This window comes from Mustela lutreola, chromosome 2 (assembly GCF_030435805.1).
Source record: "Mustela lutreola isolate mMusLut2 chromosome 2, mMusLut2.pri, whole genome shotgun sequence".
NCBI classification, from domain to species: domain Eukaryota; kingdom Metazoa; phylum Chordata; class Mammalia; order Carnivora; family Mustelidae; genus Mustela; species Mustela lutreola.
In genome coordinates, this window is record NC_081291.1 from 117,434,929 (window position 1) to 117,462,444 (window position 27,516).

At 41.6% G+C, this 27,516-nt stretch overlaps 1 long non-coding RNA gene across 4 annotated transcripts; it reads left to right on the top strand.

Moving 5' to 3' along the window:
* The first annotated feature begins 554 nt into the window (after nucleotides 1-554).
* LOC131825865 (uncharacterized) lies at nucleotides 555-27,381 on the top strand. 4 transcript variants are annotated; one of them, XR_009351347.1, is made up of 5 exons: nucleotides 555-617; nucleotides 7,349-7,436; nucleotides 7,884-7,966; nucleotides 26,880-26,979; nucleotides 27,286-27,381. It is a non-coding gene; the product is annotated as an uncharacterized LOC131825865 (long non-coding RNA). The 4 variants fall into 4 exon arrangements; XR_009351344.1 differs by lacking the exons at nucleotides 26,880-26,979; nucleotides 27,286-27,381 and adding exons at nucleotides 8,198-8,367; nucleotides 8,599-9,475; XR_009351345.1 differs by lacking the exons at nucleotides 26,880-26,979; nucleotides 27,286-27,381 and adding an exon at nucleotides 8,198-9,475.
* Nucleotides 27,382-27,516: the final 135 nt, after the last annotated feature.

The following is a 27,516-nucleotide window of genomic DNA, read 5'->3' on the forward strand; positions in this document are numbered from 1 at the left end:
GGCGCCTGGGTGGCTCAGTGGGTTAAGCCGCTGCCTTCGGCTCAGGTCATGATCTCAGGGTCCTGGGATCGAGTCCCGCATCGGGCTCTCTGCTCAGCAGGGAGCCTGCTTCCTCCTCTCTCTCTCTCTGCCTGTGTCTCTGCCTACTTGTGATCTCTCTCTGTCAAATAAATAAATAAAATCTTTAAAAAAAAAAAAAAAAAAAAAAACGGCTCAGTAAAGGAGGCTCATCCAAACATTTGAAATACCATGCAACCTTCGAATGGGTGCCGTACAAACTTGTGGTGCTGGCCACCTGCGCTGGTATTAGGCTGCCTGAGTTCGAATCCAGTCTCTACCACCTATGAGCTGTATGACTTGGACAACTTCATTTCTTCGTCCTTGTCTTTCTTCACTGGTAAAATGGGGATTAAACTAGTATGTTTCTCAGAGAGTCGTTGAAGATTAAATGTAAAGCTCTTAGAACAGTTGCTGATGAAGAGTAAATATTTAACAAGTGTGAGTTAATATGTGATGTTAATAACGCAGGGTGTCAGAGACTGCTAACTTAGTATCCAAGCCTTTTCCTCCTCTTCTGGGGCTCCTGGCTAGACGACAGCTACCGGCCTCCCTTTCAGGTAAGTGTAGCCATGTGGCTAAATCCCAGCCAGCGGAATGAGGGCCCATGTGACGTGGGCCCCTGCCAGGCCTGGCCCGTAGAAAGCTCCCACGCAAGATCTCTTAGCTTTAACTCTGCTGCTGGCTTGGTGGAGACCAATGCAATAGCTTTGGAAACCATATTATGGGAACGGTGGAGGCCAAGATTCTGAAATCACCACTTGGAGGAGAACAGCCTACAGATCATGAGAATTCATTTTGGACTTCCCATGAATGAGAAACCTTTCTATATTAAGACAGTGGGATTTGGAGGTTCATCAGGTAAGGCAACAAACCTGTAACTACTTCACAAAGGAGGGTTTCTTGCATTAAGTGAAAAAATACAAGAGATGGATGATATGCCAGACCCTGAGATATCCCCCAATATTTGTTCTTGGTTTCTTTTTCTTTCTTTCTTTTTTTTAAGTTGAGGAACACTTAAATACAGTGAAATGCAAAGATCTCAAATTGTAACACAACAGGTTTTGATGATTTTTACTCCCATGTAACCAGTACACTAATCAAAATTGTAGACTCTGTCCACCACCCTAGAGAATATGCTTGTCTGCAACCCCGCAAGAAACCACTATTCTCATTTCTACCACCATAAATTAGTTTCACCCGTCCTTGAAGACCATATGAATGGAATCATAAATTAGGTACTCATCTCTGTCTGGTTTCTTTCACTCAACAAATATGTTTTTGAGATTTATGCATGTTGCTCAATATATCAGTAGTTCATTGTTTTTAAATTGTTAAACCATGTTCTGTTGTATGAACATGCCATACCTTGTTTATTCATTTTCCTGTTGATGGACACTTGGATGATTTCTAGGTTTTTACTATTGTGAAAAAAGCTGTTCCAAACATCCACATATAAGTATTCTGGTAGAATTCTAATCCTTTCTCTTGGGTAAATATCTAGAAGAGGGATTGCTGGGTGTGTTTTTCTATTGCCGCTGTAACAAATTATCACAAACGTTGTGGCTTAACGCAACACAGATTCATTATTTTATAATTCTAGCGGTCAGAAGTTGGACACGAGTCTCACTGGGCTAAATCAAGGCATCCCTTTCCAAGGGCTCTAGGATTGCCTCAGTTAGATCTGGCAGCCAACACAAAATACCAGAGTTGGGGTAGTCTCAAGGACAGAAATTTATTTCCTCAGTTTGGGAGACTGGAAGTCTGAGATCAGAGTGTCAGCACAGTCCAGTTCTGATGAAGATTTTTTTTCCCCTGGCTTGCAGAGGGCTTGTGTGCTCTCACTGGCTGGGAGGAGACAGACAGACAGATAGATAGAGACAAAGAATCCTCTGGTGCCTCTTCTTTCAGAGGCTCTTTAAAGAGCACTAGCCCCACGGGTGCCTCACTCTTGTGACTTCATGTGATCCTAATCGCCAACCAAAAACTCCATTTCCAAATACTATCACCTCAGAAGTTAGGGCTCCAACATCTGAATTATAGGAGGACACAGTTCAACCCGTAGCAAAGGTATTCTGGTTTTGTACCTTTTTCAGCTTCTAGAAGCTATCTGCATTCCTCTGCAGGCAGAGGAACACCCCCCACCCACTGTCCCCAAAGCCTACAAAATCCAGTTGTTCCACATCCCTGTCAGCATTTAGAATTTTCAGTCTTCTTGGGGTGCCTGGGTGGCTCAGCTGGTTAAGCACCCGTCTTCGGCTCAGGTCTTGATCACAGGTTCGTGGATCGAGTCCCGTGGCGGGCTCCCAGGCAGCAAGGAGTCGGCTTCTCCCTCTTCCTCTGCCACTCCCCCCAGCTCATGCTCTCTCTCTCTCTGTCAAATAAATAAAATCTTAAATAAATAAATAAATCATTCTCTGCATTAAAAAAAAAGGATTTTCAGTCTTCTAATTTTCCTCTCCTAATGGGTATGAAGCAATATTTTGTTGTGGTTTTAACTTGCATTTCTCTGATGACTGAAAATGTTGAATATCTTCGTCTGTGCTTATTGGCCAGAGAATCTTGTTTTGTAGTTTCTCTTCAAGTCTTTTATCTATTTTAATTGGGTTGTTTGCCTTATTATTATTAACTTACAAAAGTTCTTTATATATTCTGGATATAAGTTCTTTCTCATATACATGGAATATAAATATTTTCTCCTAGTCTAAGTAGGATTTTTTTCTTTTTCTTTTTTCCTTTTTCTCCCCCCACCACTGTCCCCACTCCTCTCCTCCCCTCTCCTCTTTCCTCCCAGAAGAGTCTAGTTGAGTTTATCATAATTGGAATACTTGAACAAACAGCAGGTTCCTACCGGCCGCTCTGTTGCATCAGGAGCTCGCCGCTCCCCATAAGACCCCGGCGCCCCCTTGCGGACGCAGCTGTGGGAGCACTTGGTGCTGCGCCGGGGAGTTGGGGGGGGGGTGGCAGCAGGAGTCGCAGCTCTGGCAGGAGGCGAATTTGCGCTCGGCACTTGTAGAAGCTGGTGCAGAGGCGGCTAAGTCCACGCAGCACAGAAGAGCCTCTCCGGATGGCTGGAAGCGTGGTGGTCTTGACTTCATTTTCTTTTTAAAGTTTATTTATGTGTTTGAGAGAGAGAGAGAGACCGCGTGTGCACATGCAAGCAAGCGAGCTAGCTGGGGGGGAGGGGCAGAGAGAGAGAATTTTAAGCAGACTTCCTGCTGAGTACCAGTGGGGGGTAGGGGAGACCAGGCTCCATCCGAGGACCCTGAGATCATGACCTGAGCCGAAACCAAGAGTCGGCCACTTATCCAGCTGAGCCACCCAGGTGCCCCGATTTCATTTTCTTTTCTTTTCTTTTTTTTTTTTTTTTCCCGATTTCATTTTCTTAATAATGCTTTCTGAGGAGTAGATTTTTAAATTTTTGTTAAGTCCAAATTATTATTTTTCCTTTTGGTTTGTACTTTTTGTGTCCTAAGAAATCTTTGCTTATCAGTATCACTGTGGCAGATTATAATTTCCAAATATAACTGCAAAAATAATTCCTCTCCATGTGCTCCTTCATATCATCTTGCCATTATTTCCACTTTCCTTAATTATTTTTTAAGATTTTATTTATTTATTTGAGAGAGAGAGAGTGAGACAGAAGACAAGAGGGGGTAGGGTCAGAAGGAGAAGCAGACTTCCCATTAAACAGGGAGCCCAATGCGGGATTCGATCCCTAGACTCCAGGATCATGACCTGAGTCTAAGCCAGTTGTTTAACTAACTGAGCCCCCAGGAGCCCAATTTTCCTTAAATGTTTGATAGAATTCTCTCTACCTGGGCCTGGAGTTTCCTTTCTGGGAAATTAAAAAAAAAATTATTAGAATTTTTTTGTTGTTGTTGTTAGAATTCACTGTATTTTAAAAAAAAAAAGAATTCACTGTATTTAATGGGTACAGGAATATTCAAATTTTCCTTTTCTTCTTGAGTCAGTTTAGGTAAGCTTACAAAGATTCTGTTCACTTCGTTTAAGTTGTTAAATTGGTTGGCATAAGATAGTTCATAATTGTCCTTTTTAAGTTTTCTTTCAAGGTCTGAGAATTCCAATTGACTTCTATCTTTTTGGCCTGGTATTGGTCATTTCTCTGTTCTCTCTCTTTTTCTTGACCAATTTTATAAAAAGTTTATCACTTTTATCAATCTTTTCACAGAACGAATTTTGGCTTTGTTAATTTTCTTCTGGTTTGACTATTGTCTGTTTTACTGATCTTTGCCCTTTATTATTTCCTTCCTTCGACTCCGAATTTAATGTACTCATACATTTCTTATTTTTAAGCTGGATCCTTTTTTTTTTTTTTTTAAGATTTTATTTATTTGACAGAGAGAATGGCAGCGAGAGAGGGAACACAAGCAGGGCGAGTGGGAGAGGGAGAAGCAGGCTTCCCGATGAGCTGGGAGCTGGATGCAGCGCTTGATCCCAGGGTTCCATCCCAGGGTTCTGGGATTGTGACCTGAGCCGAAGGCAGAGCCACCCAAGCACCTGTTAAGAGGGATCCTTAAATCATTACTTTGAAACCCGCGTTGCTTTTCTGATATAAGCATTTAAACCCATACACTTCCCTCTAAGGGCTGCTTTGGTGTACCTCAAGAATTTTGCTGCTTTATATTTTCATTATCCTCTAACTTTAAATATTTTCTAATTTCTCTTGTGATTTCTTCTTTTGTTGATAATCTATTTAGAATCACCTTGTTTGAAAACACATGAATAACAAACACAAGCAAAATCAGACTATAAATAAAGAGAATAAACTGATGGTTACAAGAGCGGGGGGGGGGGGGGGGGTAAGGGGACAGGCATAATGAGTGACAGGGAGTGGGAGATAACAGGCTTCAGTTATGGCATGAATAAGTCGCAGGAATGAAGGGCACAGCACAAGGAATGGAGTCGGTGATACTGTAATACTCTTGTATGGTGACAGACGGGAGCTACCCTCGTGGTGAGCATAGCATAGCACATAGAGATGGTGAATCACTATGATTTACACCTGAAACTAATGTAATATTGCATGTCCACTACACTCTGAAAAAAAATGTTTAAGAATATGTAGCTGTTATTAAATAATGTGAATGTCAAAAATAAAAATAAATTTAATTTAAAAGAATTACCTTGTTTAATTTCCAACAATTTGGGGATTTTCTAGCTATCTTATGGTTACTGATTTCTAACTTAATATTCTTGTGTCAGAACATACTCTGTAAGCTCTCAGTCGTCTCATATGTATGAAGAGCGATATTATGCCCCAGCATAGGGTCTGTCCTATTGAACATTCTGTGTGCACTTTAAAGAATGTGCAGTTGTTGTCTGTAGCAACCTATAATTGGGTTTCTATCTAGTTTACCTTTTCTCATACCTCACTTTCATTGGCAATTAATTCTCTCAGCTATCATTTATTTTTACTAAATATTTTATTAAGTATTTTAATACATATTTTTATTTTAAATAGTTATTCTTTTATTAATTATTATATAACTCTTAATAAGAACTGATATAATAAAATTATCTTAATAATATAAATATTGTTTATTTTAATATTTAATATTTTAAAAGATATTAAAATTAGGGATTGTCAGGGTTTTTATTCAGCCATTTAAAGAGGATATTCCACTGTCTTCTGGCCTCCCTCATTTTTCATGAGAAGTCAGCCAACAGGGGTGCCTGGGTGGCTCAGTGGGTTAAAGCCTCTGCCTTTGGCTCAGGTCATGGTCTCAGGGTCCTGGGTTGGAGCCCTGCATCAGGCTCCCTGCACCCTTATCCCCCATGCTCAGCAGGGAGCGTGCTTCTCACCCGACCTGCTTCTTTGCCTACTTGTGATCTCTGTCTGTCAAATAAATAAACAAAATCTTTGAAAAATAAAAAATAAATTAAAAAATTAAAAGAAGTCAGCCAACATTCACACATTGCTCTCCTATATATAATGTATGTTTTATCTGGCTATTTTTAAGATTTTCCCTTTATATTTGGTTTTTAGCAGTTTGACCATGATGGGCCTGGGTATGGTTTTCTTTTTATTCATCCTGCTTGGAGTTCACTGAATGATAGGTGATGTTTTCACTAAATCTTGGGGAAAATTTGGCTGTTATTTCTTCACATACTTTTCCCCTGCCCCCTTCTTCTCTTTTCTTTCTGATGTCTCTGCTTTGAGTATGTTAATTATGAAGAGCAGATTTTGCTGGACAGCTAGTAATCACAGCCATAACATTCCAGCCAACAGGAAAAGAAAACAAAGAGAAGTTCGGCTCCTGGGTGGCTCAGTTGGCTGAACGTCTGCCTTTGGCTCGGGTCCTTATCTCAGGGTCCTGGGATCAAGCCCTGCATCAGGCTCCCTGCTCAGTGGGGAGTCTGCTTCTTCCTCCACCGGCTCTCCCCATTCGTGCGCTCTCTCTCTGTCTCAAATAAACAAAACCTTTAAAAAAAAAAAAGAAAAGAAAGAGTAGAGGCACACTCCTTTGCTTCTGCTCATATATCATTGGCTAGCTCCCTGGACAGCTGTATATCCAAATAAAATTGTCTATCTAGGGAAGGAAAGAATTTTGATTATATCTCCAATGGAGTAACTAATATCATGTTCCCACCACCACCACCACCATAAACAATCGTGAAGTTAGACAAAATAGATGAAGCAACTGGCAGTTAGACAGTGTATTGGACAACAGGCAGGACCAGACTGTGATCCTTTAGAGAAAAGACACACATGAAGTGAATCCCACATTGGCCCTGGCTTTCTTCCTGGGGATCTTCTGTGGCTCACAGGGCATGGGGACAGCACCCCCAGGGCAGAGCATAGCGCACAGCACTCTTGTTGAGCTGAAGAAGCAGGAATTCAGGGAGGCTATGTTGGCTAGAATTTTCAGGGCAGGGTAACAAAGATCGTGGGAGCTGCATGGGGGATAAGGGTGCTAGAAACAACACTGGGGTTCACCATTAGCCCTTGGCTAAGAGCGTGGCTGAGCGGGTGCAGGTAGGACACCGTAAGGCCTAGAAGAAAGTGGTTGCTATAGGGCTGAGAGCCAAATGAGAGCACCAAAGGTTGCCAGGTATTGGGATATGGGAGAGTAAGGACCATGCTTTCAATAGGAACCACTCCTTTGGACCAAAACCGACCAAGCCTGAGAGTCAATAAAATCCACTAGTAGTTTAACTGCCTTCTAGAACAAAAAAGGACAGAGTCTGAAGTGACTAAATTGAAGAACAGAATTTTGCTGTGTAAAAATTATGCCTATAATAAAAATTATCCCTTTTTTGACTATAGATACCTCCACACGCACCAACAGAGAATAAATGGACGAGATGCCTACTAACTACTGGAGGGCGTTTTCTTGCAAACAAAACCAAACCCGGTAAGTGTGACCTGAAAAATCCTGTGATTGCATTGACTCCTACAGTAACTCCCGGGCCCTCCCAAAAGACACCAGAAGAAAAAGGCTGTGAGATCCACAAGTCCCCCTAAAGGGCACACTCTCCAGTGCCCACTTGGGACGAGACCATGCAGGAAGACACACAGGAATTATCTTGTCAAAAACCAGCCTATCCTCTCTGAGGTCAATGGACAAGGGACTACCAGATCCACAAGCCAAGGCCCACTTCCCACTTTCGGGGAAGGCAGTGTTTGTGACTGCTGTGTGGTAGGAGGGGACCCTTGCTATGAACTGGTCACTACTGGGTGTTCTCTATTCTTCCATTTTCTGAATGGACGTTCTGATTACTCATCCTATTTCTTTTCCATGGGTGCTATTCGGTATGTGAATAAGTGAAAGTAGGGGAGACATCTTTTCTCTTGTTTATAGGTCGCCAGACAGATAGTTGCATCTAGGCCTGGAGGAAAGGACCCTGCAGCCCCCAGAGACCCTGAACTTCAGGCTGGACAAGGGTGAGTGTGTTCTGTGGGTAAGATATGGCCATCTGGCTGCCCGGCTGAAAAGGTTCACAGCCTTCCTTGCATGTAGGGGTAGTAACACGACCTAGTTCTGGACAACAGCATGTGTGCATGCGTGATGTGTGTGACTTCCAGGTCATGCCCTTGAAGGAAATGGGGGTAGGGCGTGCCTTCCATATATCGTTGTCCCTCTTCCCACTACCTGGAATGCATCGGCACTTGCAGGAACTAGAATGAAAGACCAGGAGACAGAAGTCACATGTTGAGAACAGCAGAGCAACGAGACAGAAGGGCGGCAGGGTTGATCGCCGCCCCACCCCCAACTCTGGGCAGCCAGAGCACACATGCATGGCCCACCTGGATTCCCATCTGAAAGAGAATCCAGCTTTTACTGTGTAAGCCACTGTATTTAGTAACCTTTAGTTACAGTTACCCTACCCACTGCTTTAACCCTTATATTCCCCCTCCTGTTAATTCTCTGGAATGGCATTTGGGTACAGGGGAGACGGGGCTTCTAATGTGGTAAAGGTGAAGGAGGGGGGCCTGAGTTCCCGAGCACAGGTCCTTGGACCACTCAGCAGCTCCTCTGAGTTCTGTAACAATGCTTCTTGTTGACCTGGTCACAGGGCAAGCGTCTTGCTGACATGCTGACATTTGTTGCCTACATCTGTACCTAAGAAAGTCAAGATTTCTCCTGACTCCCTTGGAGTCCAGTGGTCCTTTCAATGGACTCTTCTCCACTTGGGATCTACAGGTGCTCTGAACTACCTTGAGGCCTATCTGCAACTCCCATGGGCTCCCAGCCTGGGTGACAACCTGGTCCTCACATATAGGGTTCAATTTTCCTTCTCAAGGGTATTCAGGAAATTCTGGACATCTTGCATACCGATGAATGCCAAGAAAGACTCTGGCCAGCCTAATGCTGCCCTTCTCTCTGCCTAAAGAGGCAGAAGCTTTGCTCCGGGGCAGGTACCTGGTGAGGTTCCCCTTTCCAGAATCTCAAACTGAAACAGGGTCAGAAGCCTCTCTTCTGCTTTCGATGCTTTGGATATTTCCCTCAATTGACCTGTTTGCAACTTTGGGACAGGTGGGACACACATCTCTCACCAACTGCTTCTCTTATTCTCACCTTTCTCTTCCTTCTACAGTCCTTAGCCAAGGAAGTGGGGGGAGGGGGGCTCAGCTATTTTTCCCCACTTCCTCCTGGTAGTAGTTCTCCCTGTGTAGATGTTTATGATCAAGTTCACCAGGTGGGCCCTTGATTTATTAAAGGCAGTATTCAGGATAAAACTATTTCTTTTATTTCCTCCACAAAGACTAGCATCGGAGACTGGTCTTGCTAAGGGGATGAGAGAAATCAGGGTGGAGACTCACAGTTTTTCAGTTTTTTGGGCCTCTCTGTCCCAAATGTTTCCTGCTCCTCTTTCTCTGGGAGACAAGCTTCATGGCTCAGCCCTGGAGGAGAGAAGCTGAAATAGTGTGATATATGGGAAAATAAAGATACATGGCTTTAATATTGTTGCTGTTGCATATTTTATCTCAGTTTGCCACTTGTATTTTCACTTTGTTTATGGTTTCTTTCAAGGGCAAGCCTTTTTTAATATTGATGGTGTCAAATCTGTCAGCTTTTTCTTAATGGTTTCTGGGTTTGGTGCCCTGCAGAGGAAATTTTTCTATGCTCTAAGACTGAACAGAACTTTTAATAGTTGCAAAATATGCCATTGTGCAAACATGCAAATGTGCCCTAATTTATTTACAGATGAATATTTAGTGCATTTCTACGGTTTGAACTACCATAGCTAATGCAATGAACATCCTTGGGAAATACATTTTCCCTTCTGCAATTTAAACCATTTCTTTGGGATAGATTCTTACAGGGTTCATGGGTCTTTCTATTTTAAAAGCCTTAACAACAATTAAACATTTACCTGTTATAAAGCCACACATGCCAACTAAAATGCCAAAATTACTTTCTTTTGCTAGAACCGCAGCAGCTTAGGGAGATTATATTTATATTTCATATTTGTTAGAATCTGTGATAGTTCCAAATGATTTTAATTAACAAAAATTAAGAAAATCAATTATTAGTTGACAAATGCAATTTGTCTGATAGACTAAATCTTTTCAAAAACTGGAAAACATAACAAAATTTTTATTTTATTTTATTTTTTTAAAGATTCTATTTATTTATTTGAGAGAGGGAAAGTGTTTGTACACAAGTGGGGGAGGGCAGGGAGGGGCAGAGGGAGAGGGACAAGCAGACTCCCCAATAAGCAGGGAAAGGAGCCCATCCTGGGGGCTCCATTCCAGGACCCCCCGGAATCATGACCTGAGCCAAAGTCAGACACTTGACTGACTGAGCCACCCAGGTGCCCCTGTTTCTTATTTGATAGGGAAGTTCAGAGAAGAAAAAAGATCCTCTCAAGGATATCCAGTTCATTCCCAGCGATCAGTTTCTAGATTTCATGTATCCAGATTCTTGTGAACAATAAACTCATCATGGCCACCTCCCTCCCTATCATATCGCCCTTTGTGCTCTTCCAGCTTCTGTGGAAGCCCAGACCACTCTTCAGCACTGCCATCTGAGCTGTGCTCAAGAGGTGTCGCTAGCCCAAGCTCACACAAGAGAATGCAGAGTTCCAGACATGCTTGCACATGAACGGGAAGGCGAGGTTTCTGAGCCTGGGTCTGCTATCCCATGAGATACAGTCCACTTCAGTAATCAAGAAACCAGGTTCTACAATCAGGCATTCTGGATTAAAAAGCCCAGGGCTCTACCTCTTCCTAGATGTTGACCCTGAGTAAGTTGATTTAACTCTCTGAGGTGTACTTTCTTCCGCTATAAAAGGGAAATAATGAGAGCATTTACCTCAGAGGATCAAATAAGGTGATGGCAAGAAAGTACAAATAATAAGATGACATGTAAATGGAAAGAGCTATCTATCCATAGCACCAACGTCTCTACTCTCGAGCAATATAAGTAATGGCCAATAAGAAAATTTCCCTTTAACACTGCCATTTAAATGTACTCCTAGACTTTGCCATAACCAAATGTCCCTCAGTGGGACCTTGTCCCCTAAGCTCACTCAAGTGAGCAAACATTTACTGACAGGATAGGGTGAACCCCCCTCCTGCCAAGCCCCAGGGGCTACCAGCCCCCTCTCTGGGCAGCATGTAAATAGATACTCTGAGCTGAAGAGGAGGAGAAACGAAGCCAGCCTCCCAGAGAGGGAGATCTGTGAACTTCTGCCTGAGTCCTCTTTTTAAAATAAATAACTTCCGTGATTTGGAGAGACTCTTTTTCCTTACGACAGGAGAATGTGTTTATCGAAAAAATTTAGAAAATAGATACAAGCAAAAAGTAGGAAATTCATACCACTTGTTATCCCATCTCCCAGAAAAAGATGTAGGTGATATGTTTTTGCACCTCTGTGTGTGTGTGTAGGTGTACACATTAGGGTGTTTGTGTAAGACACACTTTAAAAAGAAAATGGGCTTCATCTCACATAGACTATCTTTTCACTTTATCATATAACCTAGATATTTCTCCATGTTGATACAGAACTCCTTTTTAAAAATGATTTTATTTATTTCTTTAAGTAGGCTGCCTGCCCAACGTGGGGCTTGAACTCACAGCCCTGAGATTAAGAGTCCCAAGCCCAACTGAGCAAGCCTGCCAGGTGCCCCGAACAGACAATTCCTTATGCTCTTGCTGCTCAGTTCAGTGGTCCTGAAGCAGCAGGACAGGAATTGCCTGGGAGCTTGTGAGTCATACAGAGTCTCAGGTGCCGCCTCAGATCTGCCAACTTGGAATCTGCATTTTTTAAAATTTTTATTTATTTATTTGAGAGAGATCACAAGTAGGCAGAGAGACAGGCAGAGAGAGAGGAAAGGAAGCAGGCTCCCTGCTGAGCAGAGAGCCCGATGTGGGGCTCAATCCGAGGACCCTGAGACCATGACCTGAGCCGAAGGCAGAGGCTTAACCCACTGAGCCACCCAGGCACCCCAGAATCTGCATTTTAATACACTCGCCCAGAGGATTTACCTATTGGCCCCCTTTGAGGAGCATGGCCTTATAGCGCCATTTTTATAGTTTCCCACAATATGGTGAAACCATGATCTCTTTGATCTCTCACTGGTGGGCATTTTTTCCTGTGACAAGAAGCTGGTCCCAGGAGGATCTTGGGCTTCCCAAAGCAGTCCTGCTGCTTCTTCAGCTCCTCCCTCCACCAGGGTGCGCTTCCTTCACTGGGGGTCCCCCCTCCCTTCTCCCCACTTCCCAGGTGACCCCTTGGCCACTTTAGAGTCAGTCCCCAGGAAACTCCTGACAGCTGGGGAGGCATTATCCTTGCTGCTTGTCCACTGCTAGGTGCACCCTCCCCACCCCTGTCATGGCCTTCTTCCACCTGGCTTGGAGCTGTAGACTTCTGCTGCCCCATGGAGACTCCAAGCTGAGCCCTTTGGCAAATGCCTGCCCAGGTCCAGCAGGGGGTAGCCACGCCGCCCCTCACCCCCCACCCCCCTCAGCTCCTCACACCCCCTCCACCCCCCACCTCCCCCCACCCCCGTCTCCGCAGGCTAATGCCTCTTCCCTCCTGAAATTCCTTTCATCCCGCTATTCCACATTCCCTTCCCACTCCTGTAACCCCCAGGTCGATCTGAATGAATGTGCCCCCCAATCTCTGGGTCCCCTCTCTGAGTCCTGCCCCACCTCCCTATCCCTCCCCTATCTCTCCCTTCCTCCGGTTTCTGCATAGGTTCCTACCTCTTTAGTCCGGAAACCTGCCCCCAGCCCCTCCCCCTCACCCCCCCCCCGCCTCCCCTCTCCCACTCCCCACCCCCGTCCCTAGAAACAGCCTCCCACTTCGCACCCAGCCCTTCACTCCTCCCTTTCCAACTTCCGCAATTCCCACCTCCCCCCCAAATTCCAGCCCTGCCCATGGGAAAGGACAAGCTCCTCTGGTCCCACCCTGCCTGTGTGTGGCCCGAGGTGGGGCGCCCACCCCGCTCACCGGCCGGGGAAGGGTGAATGGAGCCCTGTGTGCCCGCGCTCCGTGGGCGGGACGGCATTGGCCAGCACATCACTGAGCCCAAGAGGCCCGAGGATGGTTGTGAGGCGGCCCAGTAAAGGAGCCCCGCCCCAGCCGCCCAGGCGCGAACCCAAGGCTACTCGTAGGCGGGAAAGAAGACTAACGAAAAGTAAACTATGCCCCTGACGACCTCGCTGCGCTTTCGTGGGGGCCGGGCTCCCGAGATCCGAGCCACCGACCCCACCGCGCAGAGCGTGGGAGGAAAGGCTGCGTGGGCGAGGCGGGAGCCTCGGAGCTGCACCTGCCCCGGCACCCCGCGGGGGAAACACTGTGGGTCCCCGGGCGCCCTCGACAGTAAAGCTCTTCTCCCTTTATAAACCAATGATAAGCAGTTGGGGTCAGTGTTTCTCAGAGTAATACAAATAAGCTTCTTTTTTCACGGACGGAAATAGTAAGGGTTTGGGGGCAGGTTTTTTTGTTTGTTTGCGAGAAGATTTAGTGCGGAGAAAGCTGCAGAGAAAACGCGGCACCAATGCCCTGCTGGGGGGTGCAGAGTGAACTGGTCCAGCTCTTGGCAAAAGGTACTCATGAGGAGTATGAAGAGGGTTTGAGTGCTCATACGTAAAATTTGATACTTTAACTCCACCTGTGACAATATTTCAGAAGGAGTAAGTCTAAATATTCCCCCAAGTGCAGCTCTTCTTGGTACCGATAAATGAAAAAGCACTTAAGTGACAGAATATATGTGAGATAATCACAAGTGTATATATTTAAAAAAAAAAAAAAAAAAAAGGAAGGAAGGAAGAAAAGAAAAAAGAAACGAACATAGAAGAGGGCGCCTGGATAGCTCAGTTAGTTAAGCGACTTCCCTTGGCTCAGGTCATGATACCGGAGTCGGAGTTGCAGGATGGAGTCCCCGCATTGGGCTCCCCGCTCCATGGGGAGTCTGCTTCTCCCTCTGACCTTCTCCCCTCTCATGCTCTCTCTCTCTCTCTCTCACTTTCTCAAATAAATAAATAAAATCTTTAAAAAAAAATAGAATGAGACTGGAAGAAAATCAATCAAGTGGAAGTGGGTATAGTGGGTGACTTTTCACTTTAATTTTACTGTTTAATGAACTATCTCAGAGATACACTGAGCTATGAGAACGGCTATCACTGATCATTAGAAACGCAGCATATTTCCTGAAGAAGCCCTTCAGAGACCCTCCTTATTCCCCACCCTCACCCTTACCCCTGCAGTAACCTCTCTATACACTTTTATTATATATGAACAAATTCTCAAACATCACATAATGTTTTAAATGTTTCAAACTTTATATACATGACAAAATACTCTACAAATACTTCTGTAACTTGCTTTTCTCAGTCAACATGGTGCTTTTGGGATTTATACATATTGACTCATGTTAGTAAATCTAGTTCAGGTTCATTCAGTAAATGAGTTAATATTTATAAAGAATTTAGAATAGAGCCTGGCCTGTGGTGCTACCTAAGTTTTCAGGTCTCTTTGATAAATAAAAATTCATTTTCATGGAAGTATAGTCTACTATTGGATTAATGTTATATTGAATTTATTTATCCATTCTCCTACTGATAAAAATTTGACAGTTTGCATTTTGTCCTGATTCCAAACAGTCCTGTTATGGACAGTCTAGTTTGTGTCTCCTGCACCTGTGTGTGAGAGTTTCTATGGGGTACACACCTAGGACTGGAGCAGCAGGGTTGCAAAGGGTCCCCAACTTCTACATTACTAGTTACTGCCCACTTGCTCTCCAAAGCGATTTTAAAAGCAATGGATGAATTACTGTGTTCCTAATCTTCATCAACACTTGCTATTATCGAATTTTCTCCCAAATTTAATGGGTTTGTGGTATTATTTCCTTACGGTTTTAATTTGCATTTCCCAGATTACTATGAGGTTAGAGGCTAGGTATCTATTCATATGCTTACTGGTCATTTGTATATTTTATTCTGTAAACTTAGGTCCATCACCTTTTCCCTTTTTTCTATTGTTTGTTGTCATTTTCTTGTTCATTTTAAAGAATTCTTTATATATTTTGAATATTGTTCTCTTTTCAGGTGGATGTATTGCAAATATTATCACTCACCCCATGCCCTGACAACTTTTTTTTTTGGTGTCTTTTAAGGTACAGAAAATGTAAATGCTAATGTAGCCTTATTTAGCTATTTCTTTATAGTTTGTGCTTTGGGGGACTTGGTTGAAAGGTCGTAAGCTTCCCTGTATTTTCTTCTATAAGTTTTAAAATTTTGTTGGTTTGTATTTGGTCTTACATCCCCTAGATTTGATTCTTTGTGAAAGGAGTTCCAGAGAGATCTTCTTTCTCACATGGATAATGATTGTGCTACACTCATTTATCATTTCAGTCATCTGAAATGCCAGCTTTGTCATAAATCAAATTTCCCAAAATGTGTCGGTGTGTTTCTGGGCTTTCTATTTTATTCTTTTGGTCTATTTGTCTATCCTTGAGAAATACCACACTCTTTTAATTACTGTAACTTAATAATAAGTCTTGATTTCGGGATAAGCGTGTATTCTCACATTTTTTCAAGACCACCTTGACTATTTGGGGTCCTTCAGTTTTCCTGTAAGTTTTAGAGTTAGCTTCTGTTACAAATCTTTGTTGGGGTTTTGATTTAAACAATGACTTCACAGATTAATTTGGGGATGTTGACATCTTTATGATATTGGGTCTTTCTAAAAATATATGTAAGCATGGCAAATATCTCTATCTATTTAGGTCTTCCTTAAAATCCTACCATCAAGTTTTACATATTTTCCATATACATCTAACACACTTTATTAAGTTGATTACTATATACTTTGGGGTTCATTTTCATAACTGACAAAACCTCAATTATTGTTTAAACTGTTTTAATTATTGTTTTGCCTTATTATTTTTTTAGTATTGAAGAATTTAAATCAACTTGCATATTGGGCTGATGGTAAGATAATCTATAACTGGTTTTCTCGGGTTTCATAAAAAGTGTTAGAACATTTGGAGAAAGGAAAAAGGAAAATAATTTTTTTAATGGTCTTGAGAATTGAAAAAAAAACTGTGTGATGGTAGAGGGAGGGAGATGTAGAGAGAGAGATTTATAAAAAATTCAAAAGTACAAAGTGTAAAATTGTGCGGTGAAATTCAATGGTCCAGGATCTTGGGTCCCCAAAAAAAAAAGCACTAGCTTTTTCCAAAACATCTGCTGCTTACAGGTCCTTGTAATATGTTAGTGTCTTACAGTTACGTATATGGGTGATACTTTCTCCAAAGCTATGCCATTCATTTTTGACACAAATGGAAGTATAAAATACACAACAGTTCAGCAACTTGCTTTTTTCCTTGAACAACTTATATGTAATTTCTCTAGCTCATTATGAAAACAGCTACACAGTAGTTCATTTTCAATTCCCTATTGATGAACATTAAGTTATTTCCAGGCTTCCTCAATAACAACACTGTAATCAATAGCCTTAAAAGTACCTATGACTGTGCACATATAGGAATATAACAGACAGTAATGCATATGTAATTTTGATAGACTTCACCAAATGCTTTGTAAAAAGACTGCAAAAATTTACAGTTCCAACAAATGCAAGAGAATGTTTGTTTTCATTGTTGTCATTCACGCTCATACTTTATATTATCAAATTTTTAAATGACAGGTGACTGGTGGCTCAGTGGGTTAAGTCTCTGCCTTTGGCTCAGGTCATGATCTCAAGGTCTTGGGATCGAGCCCCACATCGGGCTCTCTGCTCAACAAGGAGCCTGCTTACCTCCCTCTCTCTGCCTGCCTCTCTGCCTACTTGTGATCTCTGTCAAATGAATAAATAAAATCTTTAAAAAAATTTTTTTTAATGAGGGGTGCCTGGGTGGCTCAATGGGTTAAGCTTCTGCCTTCAGCTCAGGTCATGATCTCAGGGTCCTGGGATCAAGCCCCACATCGGGGTCTCTGCTCAGTGGGGAGCCTGCTTCCCTCCCTCTCTCTCTGTCTGCCTCTCTGCCTACTTGTGATCTTGCTCTCTGTCAAATAAATAAATAAAATCTTTAAAAAAATTTTTTTTAATGAAAAACATCTTATTTTTATTTTCAGTTTGCATTTCCTTGTTTATTGGTGAAATGGAGTGTCTTTTTTCTTTCAACCATTTGTATCTTTTTCTACCCTGTGTCTATTTTTCTATTTTTTTCCCTTTACTGATTTGTAAGCATTCACAATATATTAGGGAAATTAGCCATTTATCTGATATGTGAGTTGCAATTATTTTATTATTTTTGTAATCTTCTATTTATTTTTTATTTGGTATTTGTGTTTATTTGTCCATGCAGAATTTTGTTTTATTTTATTTATTTATTTATTTATTTTTATTTTAATTGATTAATTTTGGGGAGTTGACATCTTTGGTATTGTATTTTCCTCCAATAAACATGGTATATATCTCCACACAGAAAACTGAGATTTTATAATCCACATACACACAGCAACCTGAAATATGTATATTATATTGCATAAAAATATATATATGCAATACTGTCAATGCCCTAACACCCTGGAAGCCTTCACCCTGTCCTACTGTACTCTATACAAATTATAGCTTTCTCCCTCCCCAGTAGAGGGAGGAATTTCTAATTCCTATAATACCTGATTTCTGAAATAAATTGTATGTATCACTAAACAATATAGTTAATTTTGCCTTTTGTAAACACTATTTAAATGGAATGATATGATACTGTGTGGGATTTTTTTACTGTGTTTCTTTCACTCTTCATTATGTTTGTTAGATTATTTCCTGTTGTTGCCTATAGCAATGAAATGAGCAAAGAGAGAACTTATTTTGTGTATTGACCTTGCTTCCAGCATCCTTGTTAAATCTACTTATCAAATAAATACATTGTCCGTAGATTATTTTAGATTTTCTACATACACAATCACATTGTCTAATTGTATAGCGCACTAAAAGACAATAAAGATTTTAACATTTTCTTTGTATGCTTTTTTTACACTAATTTTATTGTTATACATAGTGTGCAATTCTAAAGTCTTTCACATTTTCTACTCTTCTTTTTTATAATGAAGTATTTCATACCTACAAAAATACACAAGCATGTATATGGAAGGTATAAAGAATAATTAATATCTGTATATCCATCAGCCTACTTAAGAAATAGAACATTAAGTCATTTTTAGAAGTCTCCTATGTGCCTTCTTTTTCTCAAGGAATTATTATTCTGAATGTTGGGTTTGTGATTCTCCTGCTTGCTGCTATAGTTTTACAACATGTGTAGGTAACCTTAAATGAAATGTTACATTTTGTACGTTTTCCAGTTTTATATAAATGATATAAAAATATATAAATATATAGAATATAAATTAATGATAAATTTATTTCCTTTTTAATTGTATAATCTTTTTCTTTGTTTTGCCTTATTATACTGGCTAGGAATCCAATAGTATCTTAAACAGAAATGGTGAAATTGTATTTTCCTCCAATTTCCCTATCTCAAGGTAGAGAATGAGGTAAAGACTTCTAATATTTTATCATTAATTATGATGTTTGTTCTAAGTGATATTAAGGAAGTTCCCTTCTATTACTAGTGAGTTAAGATATGTTATTTTTAAATCACAAGCCTAGAAGCTAAGGGGCAGAATAACAACTATAGACATTGAGAGAAAGGAGAATTACCTAAGAATCATATACCCAGGCAAGAAAGCACTCACCTGTCCTGTAAAAGAAAGATGCCAAGAACATACTCAAATCAAATAAGAAAACAATCCAAATAGACTTCAGCATAGAGTAAGATGAGACAAGAAAGAAGACAGTTTTTTTTTTAAAGATTTTATTTATTTATTTGAAAGAGAGAGATCACAAGTAGATGCAGAGGCAGGCAGAGAGGGAGGGGGGATCAGGCTCCCTGCTGAGCAGAGAGCCCGATGCGGGACTCGATCCCAGGACCCTGAGATCATGACCTGAGCTGAAGGCAGCGGCTTAACCCACTGAGCCACCCAGGCGCCCCAGGAAGACAGTTATTAAGTAATGAACTTTGCATTTTATATAGTTAATATCAAATGAATGGTAACAGTGTGATTGATAATTTGTAGTATAAGTGCTAAATAAGATCTCTCTCTCTCTCTTTTTTTTTTTTTAGATTGATTTATTGACTTTAGAGAGAGAGAGAGTGTGGGTGGGCGGGGCGGGAAGAGGGAGAGAGAGAATCTCAAGGGATTCTCTGCTGAGTTCAGAGTCTCTGACCCTGAGATCATGACCTGAGCCAAAATCAAGAGCTGCTCGACGACTGAGCCACCCAGGCACTTCGTAAGAATTCTTTTATCAAACAGGAAAAACCTAATGTTAGCTGTAAACCAAGAAAACCAAATTGTCTTAGGAAAACCAGAGTTTGGAAAGGTGGGAGGAGTGATGAGGCAAAAATGTTTTAAAGGTTTTATCTTGTGGGAAGGAGACACACCAAAAGTGAGCACCAAGGTGGTATGAGAGGAGCGTTGTTAGCGTGTTTTGATATAATTATAAAGAAATATACTTTTGAGGGACGCCTGGGTGGCTCAGTTGGGCGACTGCCTTCGGCTCAGGTCATGATCCCAGCGTCCTGGGATCGAGTCCCACATCGGGCCCCTTGCTCGGCAGGGAGCCTACTTCTCCCTCTGCCTCTGCCTGCCATTCTGTCTGCCTGTGCTCGCTCTCTCTCCCTCTCTCTCTCTGACAAATAAATAAAATCTTTAAAAAAAAAAAAAGAAGAAATATACTTTTGATTAAAAAGCCCAGTAGTATTTCCAAATTAACAAAGAGGAAGGAAAAAATTACTGATAATGAGAATAAGCCAAGAAAAAGAAAAAGATTAAAATTAAAATAAAATAAGATGGAAAGAATAAAATCAAGTATCAACTATTACACTAAATGTGAATGAGTTGAAGTTTCACGGAAAATATAGAAACTGTCAGATCTAACTGAAAAACCAAATCCAAATGTATGTTTATGGGAGGCTCACCTAAAATAAAGTGATACAGAAAAGCTAATGAGTTGGGGAACCTGGGTGGTTCAGTTGGCTAATCATGTGACTCTTGATCTCAGCTCAGGTCTTGATTTCATCTCAAGGTCGTGAGTTCAAGCCTCTCATTGGGCTCCATTTTGGGCATGGATCCAACTTTTTTAAAAAAGCTAATGAATAAAGAAATATCAGATGAATACAAATGAGGGAAAGCAGAAATGACAACATAGATTATGTGAAATTTCAAATAAAAAGTATTAAAGAAGACGGATATTATGGGGCGCCTGGGTGGCTCAGTGGGTTAAGCCTCTGCCTTCAGCTCAGGTCATGATCTCAGGGTCCTGGGATAGAGCCCCATGTCAGGCTCTCTGTTCAGTGGGGAGCCTGCTTCCCCCCTTCTCTCTGTCTGCCTCTCTGCCTACTTGTGATCTCTCTGTCTCTGTCAAATAAATAAAATCTTTAAAAAAAGGAAGACAGATATTATGTAATAATAAAAAGTACATTTTAAGAGGAAAGTATTAGTCATAAACTTCTAAACACTAAACATCATAGCAGCTAAATATATAAGGCAAATCTACTGGAAACACAAGGAGAACTTAATCTTAAAACATGCATGCACAGTTATAGTGGAAGATTCTAATATACATCTTTCAAAATCTAATAGATTTAGAAGGTAAAAGTTTTAGCCAGGACATAAAAGATCTGTGTATTACTGTCAACCAGCTCATTTTAATAACCTGTATAGACCTTTGCAACCTACAAACACAGAGAACGTTTTTTTGTTTGCCAATAAAACATGTTCGTATTTCTGTAATATATATGGTATTTATATATAAATGTATCATGTACTTGGCCACAAATAAAACTTGACAAATTAAAAAAAAGTGAAAATTTTATAGTATATATTTTCTAATCAATATTTTACAATACAAATGAATAATAAATAAAGACTCACCCAAACTATTAACTATTAGAATAAAAGTAATCTCTAGATCAATATGTAAATCAAAATTCAAATTAAGGGACGCCTGGATTGCTCAGTGGGTTAAGCAGCTGCCTTCGGCTCAGGTCATGATCCCAGCGTCCTGGGATCGAGTCCCACATCGGGCTCCTTGCTCCGCAGGGAGCCTGCTTCTCCCTCTGACTCTGCCTTCCACTCTGTCTGCCTGTGCTCACTCTCACTCGCTCTCTCTCTGACAAATAAATAAATAAAATCTTTAAAAAACAAAAAACAAAATTCAAATTAAAAATAATCTAGGGGGGCACCTGGTGGCTCAGTGGGTTAAGCCTCTGCCTTCAGCCCAGGTCATGATCTCAGGGTCCTGGGATCGAGTCCCGCATCGGGCTCTCTGCTCAGCAGGGAGCCTGCTTCTCCCTCTCTCTCTCTGCCTGCCTCTCTGCCTGCTTAGGATCTCTCTCTCTCTCTCTGTGTCAAATAAATAAATAAAATCTTAAAACAAAAAACAATCTAGGAAGTAATGAAACCTATGTTTTAGTATGTTAAATCCATATTGAAAGATAAGCACAGTCTTAAGTGCCTTCATTATTTTTTTTTAAAGATTTTATTTATTTACTTGACAGACAAAGAGCACAAGTAGAGGGAGCAGCAGGGAGAGGGAGAGGAAGAAGCAGGCTCCTCACTGAGGAGGGAAGCCCAATGTAGGGCTGGATCCCAGGACCCTGGGACCATGACTTGAGCCAAAGACAGATTCTTAACCGACTGAGCCACCCAGGTGCCCCAAGTGCCTTCATTATAAAAGAAGATTGAAAGTAAAGAAATTAAGAATGCATTTTAAGAAATTAAAAATGAACCATAAATAATCCAGCCAAAGTAATTAATAAAAATAAAAGCCAAACTCAACACCAAAAACCTAAATAATTTGATTAGAAAAAGGGCAGAAGACCTGAGTAGACATTTTTTCCAAAGAAGACATACAGATGCCCAACAGACACACAAAAAGATGCTTAACATCACTCATCATCAGGGAAATGCAAATCAAAACCGCAATGAGATATCATATTACACCTGTCAGAATGGCTAAAATAAAAAAGACAAGAAATAACAAGTGTTGGCAAGGATATGGAGAATAGGGAAACTATGCACTGTTGATAGGAATGCAAGTTTGTGCAGCCACTGTGAAAATCAGTGTGAAGATTCCTCAAAAAGTTAAAAATAGAAATACCATATGATTCAGTATTTCCACTACTGGGTATTTATCCAAAGAAAATGAAAACACCAATTCAAAAAGATTTTTGCACCCCTATGTTTATTGCAGCATTATTTACAATAACCAAAATATGGTAGCAAACTAAGTGTCCACTGATAGATGAATGGATAAAGATGATGTGTACACACACACACAGGGGAATATTACTCAGCCATAAAAGAGTGAGATCTTGCCATTTGCAACAAGATAGTGGACTTATTATGCTAAGTGAAATAAGTCAGACTAAGAAAGATGAATACCATATGATTTCACTTTTATGTGGAATCTAAAAAAAAAAAAAACACAAGACAAATGAATAAACACACAAAAGGCAGAAATAGACCATAAATACACAGAACAAACTGATGGTTGCCAGGGTAGAGGTGGGCAGGAGGATGGACAGAATGGGTAAAGGGGAGTGGAAGATACAGGCTTCCAATTATGGAATGAGTAAGTCACAGGGATGAAAGATACAGCATAGGAAATACAGTCAATGGTATTACAATAGTGGTGCTGTATGGTGACAGATGGTATACATCACCACGACACTTGTGGTGATGTATAGACCAGTGTCATGTATAGACTTGTTGAATCACTATGTTGTACACCTGAAACTAGTGTAACATTGTGTGCCAACCACAATTTTTTAGAACAAATTTTTTTAAAGATTCATGTATTTATTTGAGAGAAAGGAAAAGCAGGAGAAGGGGCAGAGGGAGAGAGAGAAAACCAGATTCCCTGCAGAGTGCAGAGCTCGATCTCACAATCTCATGACCCTGACTGAGATCATGACCTGCGCTGAAACCAAGAGTCAGATGTTTAACCAATTGAGCCACCCAGGTACCACTAGAAAAAAAAAAAATTAAGTAGAAGCAAATATTGGTGACATAGGCAAAGATATAATGGAAAGAATAAATCCTAAACCTAATTTTTGTATTGTGACAACATATACATAATATAGTTGTCATTTTAACCATTTATAAGTGCACAGTTCAGTGGCATTAAATACATTCACAATGTCTCATAACCATCACGACTAAATATACCCCAAACTTTTTCATTGTCCCTAGCAAAAATTCTGTATCCATTAAACAACAGCAATCCCTTACCCTCTCCCCGAGCTCCTGGTAAACTTTATTCCACTTTCTGTCTCTGTGAATTTGCCTAATCTAGGTACCTCATATAAGTGGAATCATACAATATTTGTCCTTTTGTGTCTGGCTTATTTCACTAGACATAATGTTTTTAAGGTACATCCATATTGTAGCAAATATCAAAATTTCATTTCCTTTTATGGACAAATAATATCACATTGCATGTCTATTCTACATGTTGCTTATTCACATTTTGCTTCTCTGTTGCTGGACACTTGGATTGCTTCTCCTTTTGGCTATTATGAATAATTCTGCTAGAAGCAAGTGTACAAGTAACTGTTTGGGTCCCTGCTTTCATTTTTTGAATGTATATATAGGCATGCAATTGCTGGACCATTAAAGAACAAGGGGAAAAATCAAATATGAACCATATTACAAATGGGAAAGATCATACAACACCAGGTATAAAAGAAAGAAAAATAATTATAAAACAATTTACATACAACTCTATGACAACCAACTTGAAAATCTGGAGAAAATTCTTGAATTCCCCGAAAAACATAAATTGACACCAAAAGAAATAGAAAATTTAAATCAGTTACCACAGAAAAGATTGGAAAAGTAAAATTAATATAGGAATAGGAGAATGCTTCTTAAATATGATATAGAGTATTTACCAAAAATTAATAGCAGATATCTTCCTAAAAAATAAACAGGAAAACCCTCAAGCTATTTTCATTAGAATTAAGCACAAGGAAGAAATGCTCACTACAATCATATTATTCAAAATTATTTGAAAGACCCTATTGCATTATTAAAACAAAATGAAATTATAAAAACAAATTCTAGGGGCACTTGGGTGGCTCAGTGGGTTAAAGCTTCTGCCTTCGGCTCAGGTCATGATCCCAGGGTCCTGGGATGGAGCCCCGCATCGGGCTCTCTGCTCAGCTTGGAGCCTGCTTCCCTTCCTCTCTGTCTGCCTGCCTCTCTGCCTACTTGTGATCTCTGTCAAATAAATACATAAAATCTTCCCAAAAACCCCCACAAATTCTAACAGAAAAATAATCTACACCTACAAATGATATGATTGTATACTGAATGACCCAAAACACTAGTTAAAAAAAAAAAAGTTCTATTGGAGAAGAAATAAGATATTTATAGATTGTAACAAGTACTCTGCAGGAAATAAACAGAGTAATGATAAAGGGTAGCAGGCAAAGAAAGGGCTCTATTCTAGACAGGCTGGCCAGAGGAAACTTTTTTCTGTGGGTGAGCTCCTGAAGCTAGACCCAAGCAATGAGAGTGAAGAGCTAAGGGAGGGCATCCAACCAGAGGGAACAGTGGGTGTACAGTGAGTCTGAGGAACATCAAGAAGGCAGCAGGCAGGAGGGAGAGGAGGCATGAGATAGGTTCATGTGGTGGTTGGGGGGCTTGTGGGCCAGAGTGAGGGAGTTGAATTTTACTCTAAATACTGTAAGAAAACATTGAAGGGCTTTGGGCAGAGGAAAATTGTAGTTTTTAAAATACTAAATACTACGGCTGATATTTCTTTCTTTTTTTTTTTTTAAGATTTTATTTATTTATTTGACAGACAGAGATCACAAGTAGGCAGAGAGGCAGGTAGAGAGAGAAGGGAAGAATCAGGCTCCCTGCCAAGCAGAGAGCCCTATGCAGGGCTCGATCCCAGAACCCTGAGATCATGACCTGAGCTGAAGGCAGAGGCTTTAACACACTGAGCCACCCAGGCACCCCTACGGCTGATATTTCTAAAAGAACATTTTGTCTGTTGTGTAGGGAGGAAGTTAAGAAGAGCACCGGGACAGACTGGAAAACTATTGATGTGGTCCAGGTGGGAAAATCACCAGGGTTTGACTTAAAGAGTGGCCATGGGGTGAAGGGAAACCGGTAGGTGTGAGAAGTGTTTTGGAGCTAGAACACAGAAATGGGATAGCTGTGGGGGTTTTTAACTTTTTCCCTGGTACATCTTAACTCACCTCTTTGTTTTCAAACTCTGTCATTTTGTTTTAACATATTATAAACAGAAAGTAGGTAGGTTATCGTAGGCTTTTTACTAGGGGAATCTTCTTTAGAGGAATTTAGTCCATCTGCAATAATTATTGCAGTGATTACTGCAATGATATATGTTTTCTACTTTTCCTTTTGTATTTTTTAGTCTATGATTTCCCTTCCCCTTAGTCTATTGTTCCTGATTCTTGAAGGGCTGCTGAAGTCTTGTTGATTTCTTCCCTTTTAAAGCTCTCATGATCCGGAAGTTTAACACTCCGTTTCTAGTCTTCTGGTCTAGTCCCTGTTCAGGGTCTCGAGAGTCATTTTAAGCATTAACCTCATCCCTCTGTGAATCTCCGCCCTCCCCCACCCCCATCCTTTTCCCTTTAACTTCCTCAGAAATCTTTGTCATCACTTCAAATCTTTTTAAGAAATAGTGAATTTCCACATGACTAAGTGAAGCTGCCCAGTACATATATATTCATTTCTCCCTTTTCCCTCGAGGACAAGACCTGAAAGGAGCCGGGGAAGGGACAGGGGACAGCAGGAGGAGGCTTCTGGCCTTCCTGGGTCAGGGCTGACTCAGACCTGGCTCGTTCGAGGACTGTAGCATCCCTTCTCTCCCAGCTCAGCGCCGGTCCGCACACCCCCAAGGCGACACCGCTCCCAGCTCTCTGCAAGCCTTGTCCGGAACACAGGGGTTCTAGCACCAGAGATCTCCTTTGTACCTTCGCCCCAGAGCCGCGGGACCCTCAGGAGGTTCCGAGATCAGCCACTAGGGGGCAGCGGCGCGCTTCCCAGAGGGGAGAGTCCCGGGAGCGTCAGGTTGTCACTCAGCGCGGCACAGTCGCACGACCGCTTCGACGGGTTCTGAGCCAGATGCAGGAGAACCTCACTCCGCACGAGGATGAGAGTGGAGTGCAGGCACGCCCCCCGATATCCACACCCCCAGCTGCAGTCCCGAGGGTCTGGGGGAGGCGGGCAGGCGCCGGGCGGGGCCCGAGCCCCGGAAGCTGTGCTGTTAGAGACGCGAGCCAGAGCGTGCTGCGTGATGGGCCCCGGGGATTTCCGGTTCGGTTCGAGACCCAGAACTCCCCCACCCCAGCCTGGAGCAGTTATCTCAACGCTGCCCCCGTGCCTGAATCTCTAGCGTTAGAATCACTCCATTTATTAAGGAAGACATGTCAAGGGCACATGTGTTAACCACATGTTACCCAGGGACAGCTCATTAACCCTTCGGGACGCAGTGACGCGTAAGCACGGAGTAATTTTGCACCAAGGTAGGATTGGGCTGGAGAGACCTTTGGTCGTAGGTCTTGGGGGTGTTGCTATTAATTACCTCAAGGACTAAAATAATAATCATTGTTTATTTGTCCCATCATCTCTTTTGATAAAGAAGCATTTTGAGATCACTTGGTTAAGGTGAGGTCTGCTGCTTTTGTTCAGTGTGAGGTTACTATTTTTCTCCTTTGTAATTAATAAATATCCGGTGAAGATCCTTTGAGACCGTGACATATTGTTTCCCTTCATGTGTGCCCCACTGCTTCTCAGTGTTCTAGGTCGGCCTCTGGAATCACTCCTTGCTGTCGTTGACGTCTTGGGCACTTGGTTCATAGCTGCCCTGTCACCCGAAATCCTGCCATCTGCCAGAGTAAGTCAAGGTTTTAGCTTCCCCTTGCCCCTCAACTCCTCTTCTCTGATTACTGCTTCTCACTCTGTACCTGGCTTGACACTCCCCTGACTCAGCCTCCTCCGTTTGCATTTGATTCCTGTCCTTTCCCTACCTACCCCCCAGAGGGCTCTTCTTGGCAGTTACTTCGCTGCTGACTTCCCACACCCTTCAAACTCTGCAAATAATATCCCTTATCCCTTCCCTGGGAACAACCAAACCTTAAAGTGAACTGCTTCAACTCCCTGATCCTTTCTCCATATTCTCCAAACATCTCCACCTCTACAGTCATCCTCCTTCTAGCCAATCTCAGACCAAGGAAAGGCCTTTTTTGAGGCCAGCTGGAGCTCTTCAAGCAGCCTGGTGGAGTAGAAAGGACAAGGACTTTTGGGTAAGTCAAGATCTGGTGTGGATCTTGGTGCCCCAATTTACTAGCCGCACTTTACAACCAAGTTGTTTTGTTTTTCCTTTGAATTTCCTGAGCATCAATTAACATGTCAGTGATGTCTGAATAGAAAT